The following is a 6,000-nucleotide window of genomic DNA, read 5'->3' as shown; positions in this document are numbered from 1 at the left end:
CAGGTCAGTGGGTACTGTACCGGTGCCTAAGTCCAGACCCAACTACCTGAGCAGCATTTATCTTCTCCACCTTTAAAAACATCCCGGCCTTCTCCTCTTATCTGTGCACGCCTGCATATTTACAATTCCTGACTTATTAAAAACACTGCTGTTGCTGACTGGCCCACTCGTCTTCTTCACACACCTCCTGAGTCAACACACGTGGGACCTCACTTATCTCTTTTTCTGCATGTTTTGGTTAGTTAGTATTCACTCAGCATAGAGCTGAAAGCATCTGTGTGCTGCAGCTGCATCAGTGTGTCTGTGCCAGAGCAGGAAAAACCCAACTTCTCTGAATGTGTGGGGTTGAGATGAGGAGGGGAAGTGCATGACAGTGCGTGAGTGACAGAATAATTAGAAAAATGTGATTGTTCCGCTTCACTGCACAACGTCAGAATCTGTTTTTTCCCATAGTCAGTGTTAATTTTGTGTCGGGGGGGGGGCTTTCATGTTTGATCCCGTGTAACTGATATCAACAGTGCTCTATAAACTGGGGTCACTTCTCCTTCCCCTGGTTGTGTAAATATCAAGGATGATAGAAGAAACACGGGTGTGATGCCTGTGATCTGTGCCTCGAGGTAGTTTACTAATCAACAACAACCGACGCTGCAGCCAAACGTGGCTCACACGGCTGTTTCCATGCAGGGGCAGAGACTTGAAAAAGAAAACGGATTTATGCCTTTTGTCATGTTGACTAAAAAGAAAGATGATTAAAGAGAAAAACGATCATGCAGAGAAGGTTGTCTTTCAAAAGAAAAAAAAATCACTTTGATATCTGTCAAAAAGGACCTCGGCTTCAGAGCCAGGCTAAAGATTACAGCACGATAAGGAGTTAATAAAATGAACTGGATAAACGTAGTCACATACATCACCCTATTGCACCATGTTATTGCATTAAAATTCCAATAAAAATTCCAAACTCCTGCCAGCCCTTTTTTTGTTTATGCAGATAAAAGGAACATTGACTACTTTAAAATGAATTTATTGAGAAATTTCCCCCTTTTTTCCAGCTCTGTGTCCATGTTCAGCTTTTCCTGAGTTTCATGCTGATATGTCATCCTGGGCAGTAAGAGGAGCTAAGTAAATTAAATTATTGTGTTGTGCGATAGCAATGAATCAGTAGTAAAAATGATTGCTTCAGGTTTTGGGTGGTGTTCAGTTTTCATATTTGGTGATAGCAGCCAGTTCTAATCCTTAATCTAATCCCCTGTGGTGTTAACTCCATATATACAGTAAGAGTTATCAGGTGCGAGGATGTAGGAGTTTTTAGACTAAAGCGTGGGACAAAACCCAAGCTATTGTTTAGCAAACAAAGCACTTTAGCTGTGATTAAAAATGTCAATACACGATGTTTTCACATCTCCCCTCTATTAAAGACGCCTGGAACTTTTCCTTGATTAAAGCCAAATACGCAGTCTGTTTATGCCTAAAACTAATCAGACCTTGAATGTGGTGTTTTTGGTGCTGGTGGAGCTTCAAAGAAGTCCCAGCTACTCAGCAGATTAGTCAGCCTGCAGGGGTTTTTATGGCCATTTCCATATGTGTTGACATATTTCTCCTTTTTTCCAGTTACAGTTCACCTACACAATGAAATGTAAATGCTATGCTAATAAAAACTGACTACTGATACTTTGGATTATTATGCAACAAACGTATACTATTCCTTCTGCATCCGCATCCTAGTTTATTCCCCCCCCCCCCCCCCCCCCCCAACTGTAAGGTACGTCATATTTCTTGTCTTATCTCGTGTCATTTGGGCTATATTTAGTCCTGATCTCCAGATTGTCTGCAGCGGAGAAGCAGCTACATCCCCCGACAATGGGATTTATGGCGAATGTGGATGAGTTGTTTGTTTGTTTGTTTTTTTAAACCAAAGACAGTACGTGACACATCCAAGCAAAGCAGGTTGAGGAGAAATAGAAATGCTAAATCACCAGCACATGTCCGTGCACAGAGGTTTTTGGTAGCGTGGCTTCAGTCAGTCGACATCTGCACTCAACATGAGCTGACGCACCGAAACTGGGAAATTTATGGAGAATGACGACTTGGCACTATCAGGAGGAAGTGGTGAGCCTTTCAACAGGCTCCAATTGGCTGTCATTTCTGTTGTGTTGTCTGAACACCTGGTAAATTAATTATGCAGACACACACAAACTTGGGGACGTCGGTCGTTTCTGTCAGGATCTTTTTTAGAGTTGCACTCTTTTCTGTTTTTGCTTTATCAGTGTTTTCATACATGACGTGTGGGAAATGTGCATGGCCCGTGAGTCTGACTAAGGCCATTCAACCAATGGGGTTCCAGCCTCACCCAAATAAGTGAAATCTACGTAGAAACGAGGGGACCACCCTGTCCTCGCTCTCAGCTACATGTTCAGAAACGGTGGAAGTGGAGTCAAAAAAGAGGTTTAATTTATGGAGCTGGATGTAGAATAAAGGAGGTTGTAGACTTAAGAGTGATGGCGTACAGCTGTGGGAGGCCCGTCCTTTAACACCTCACTCTGGTGTATAACCAGCCCACCATGTCAAACACACCCCACCGCAGAGCCCAACAGTCAGACACGTTAATTTATCGCCCTGCACTTGTTGCTGAGCGACTTCTAAAGCACATCAGCTGCAGAAAGAAAAGTGTTCCGTCTCTGTCAACAGTAATGATCCGCTACGTATCAAACAGTGCCACACACACACACACACACTCCACGTTAGCTTTTACACTACGATATAAATCAGTAACGCATCTGTACGGCTGTTTTCACTTTTGGTAAAGAAAAGATTTGTTTTGGGCCAGTTCACTGTGACCTTTGTGACCCGTGATCAACCAGAGGAATTACTTAAAGGAAACAACTCTCTTCTGCACCGGTGCAGCTCCTCAATATATACATATTAGTGATATTCCCTTCTCCGCTGCAGAGTTGGGTGGACGGCTAATGAAGCTTTGAGTGATAAACACAGAGCTGTATGATCTTAGGGTTGGGTGAGATATTTGGACTTCATTTCCACCATGATAACCATGATTTATGATACGTACAGCCTCTGTTATAAAAATACTGAAGTATTTCATTATTCTTGGAAGAGACAGTGGAATTTTTAGTGAACTATGATATAATTTAATCCCTTAACCCACATCAACATTTTTTTATATATTTATCTAAACTCATCGTCTATCGCTTAGTTTGCAGGATCATGGCTGGAGCCAAATGCATAGGTCACTGAGTCAGGGCGGGGTTCACCCTTAGTGAGACCTGATTGAATTCACTCTCTCTCATCAATGTCACTTCATTACGTCGTCAGGCCACACCTTAAATAAAACATAAACACATGGACTTCATGTCTTTTCCCGTTGGTCTGCCTTGAATCCAACTGACACCCCAGTATATTTGAATAAAACGTCTATTTATTCCCACAGTTATTGATCCATCAAGTGTATTTTATTCCATCAGGTAGTGATAGAGGCAAAAGGAAGTGTGTTTGTGTGTGTGGGCAATCTAATTAATGAGTTGTTAAAGTAGTCATTTGGATTCTGCTACAACACTTTAATGTCATTCACTTCCCTACAACCAGTTGTTTCTGTCTCTGTTTATCTATAAAACCATTTTCTGTCTTCTGAGTTGACTCGTTGTTTTGAATCATTTTGACAGTTGGAAAAATGCAGTTTAATTGGTGCGTCCACATAAGTACTCTCTGCCGATGAAATTGCAATTCTGAAGTGTATCTGTCACTCACATCTCAAGTCTGGGCAACAGTCACACACTGGCCCACAGAGTCGGTCACGTCAGAATGGCAGCAGTGCTGCTGAAAGACTGGTGTCTGCAACCAAAACCATACTTCCTTCTTCGGGGACTTTTCTCCTCTCATGTCCTGCCTTCATGTCACGTCTGTGTCTGTGAAGGATATATCAGTAACTGGTCATCTGCTGAACACCCGCTGGACCCCAGAGTGATGCTGAAGTGATGATAAGACCACAAGAACCTGCTGCACTTAAGAGTCCGTCACATATGGTCCTGCTTTCTACTGTGGTCTGCCACTACGTACTTTTCAGCACCTTATCGTCATCTGCGGTCACTCTTACAGATGCTCTGGGATATTTTTAGTTTTAAAGTTTAAATTTGTGTGTTTGAAGCAACTTTGTAAAGGATTCTTTGGATTTTACATCATGCGTTGAATACGATCTCTAAGATGTATAATTATTTCTGCTTCCATGAACTGATGGTAATCTGTAAATGTAGTCAGTGCTTTGAGTTAATGGTCACCAGCCACCAAGGTCAGGGTCAGGGTCATTTGGTATCAGGACATTAGGAAAAACAAATAAAACAAAAGATTTGTGTTTGAATGATTATCAAGCAGAAAGGTGTTTTATTAAAAAAAAAATCATCCATGCAGATTCTAATGCACTCCTTTTACAATTTGTAGTTAAATTTCAGTTAATTTTAAAGATAATAACTTCAGATCATTTTACCCACCTCTAACAAGTCCATTTATTTTCTCACCAGTTAATCTTAAAATAAATGATGTTGAGTATTTCTAGTATTTTATTTATATATATATATATTAATTATTTATGTGATTAGGTTCAGACTCAAATCTGCAGAAATGTCTGCTTTCTTCATGATTTATTTTTGGGAATTCTCATAAATGTATTTATAAATACAAAACAGAGAAAACAATCTTTATTATAAACATTAATCAAGAAAATATGAGTTCCTCTCTGAATAAATAACGGCACCACGATGCAGTGACATCTCAGTTTATTGTATTATAATGTTAATTTATTTTGCACACTGTTGTTTTTGTACATTTTATAGCGTATTTCTGTCTCTGGTATCAACTCTAAGAAATTCACATTTACACAATGCATTTTTACATTAGTAAATAAGTACAGGTGACATTCAGTTTTACAGAGCAGGATCCGATCCCCTTTATTAATACCACAGAGGATCACAGAGAACGCCTCAGTAAAGGTCCTGCCCACATTTATGATCTGCCACCTCTGTAACGAAGGAACGTGATGGAACCTAGTGTTCTCCACTGCACAGTAGATCTTACTTCTATAGACTAACAGCTTACCACTTTTAGGAGTTAGAAGTCTAAGGTGACATATATGTTTTCATAACCTATAATGACCTTTTTAGTTGCCACTAGCAATTTATAGCATGCTAGCAGACAGTATACTTTGACCGGCAACCGAGTTGATACCGTTAATGTCTCGTGTTAGTGTGTGTGGTTTATACAGTTTGTTTGCGTCTCCAAAGATGATCAACTTCTTGCATTTACTAAAAACCTTCATTGACCCACAAATAATAAAAGACAACACTCCAAAACAAACAAAGATAAAATAATGGAAACATGACAGAGAAATATCATCACACTTTTAACCTTAAAGAGCCAACACTGTACACAGGCACTTGAACTGTGGGGCACTCTTTGAGTGCATTCTTATTATGTCTAATAAGTGCTACAGAACTAAATTTTATTTGGAACCTGTTTAATACTGATTCCAACATGTAATACTAATACAATATGCACAACGAGGACAATGTAAAAAAAAAAAAAGACACAAAAAAGATGGCAGCAAAAATGTAAGAAAACCAAAGCCTTAACTGTGTATTGCATATTTTTTCTCTGTATGTATTTCTGGTCGTACATTCTCCCATAGTGTGTGTAACTTTACCAGTAGCTTGTGAAAGAATGAAGTTGGTTCATCATGGATGACTGTGCTGCTGGAGGGCCATCCAGGCTCGGGGGATAGAACGTGGTTTGGAGTACGTTTTCTGCTCTGTTTTGACTGAAGCAGCCTATGCTTTAATGTCACTTCTAGCATCAGGATGAATCACACTGACTGTCGAGAAGTGAATCATCCACTGTAGTTGATTGTGTGTGGACAAGTGTGTGGGTGTGTTCGTGGGTGTTGTCACATGTACACACCTACGCAATCTGCCGGCAACACAACGCATCAAACATTTCCTT

Source organism: Cynoglossus semilaevis, chromosome 17, assembly GCF_000523025.1.
Source record: "Cynoglossus semilaevis isolate Cse_v1.0 chromosome 17, Cse_v1.0, whole genome shotgun sequence".
Classification (NCBI taxonomy): domain Eukaryota; kingdom Metazoa; phylum Chordata; class Actinopteri; order Pleuronectiformes; family Cynoglossidae; genus Cynoglossus; species Cynoglossus semilaevis.
The sequence above is the reverse complement of the archived record's forward strand: the minus strand, read 5'-3'. Positions refer to the sequence as shown.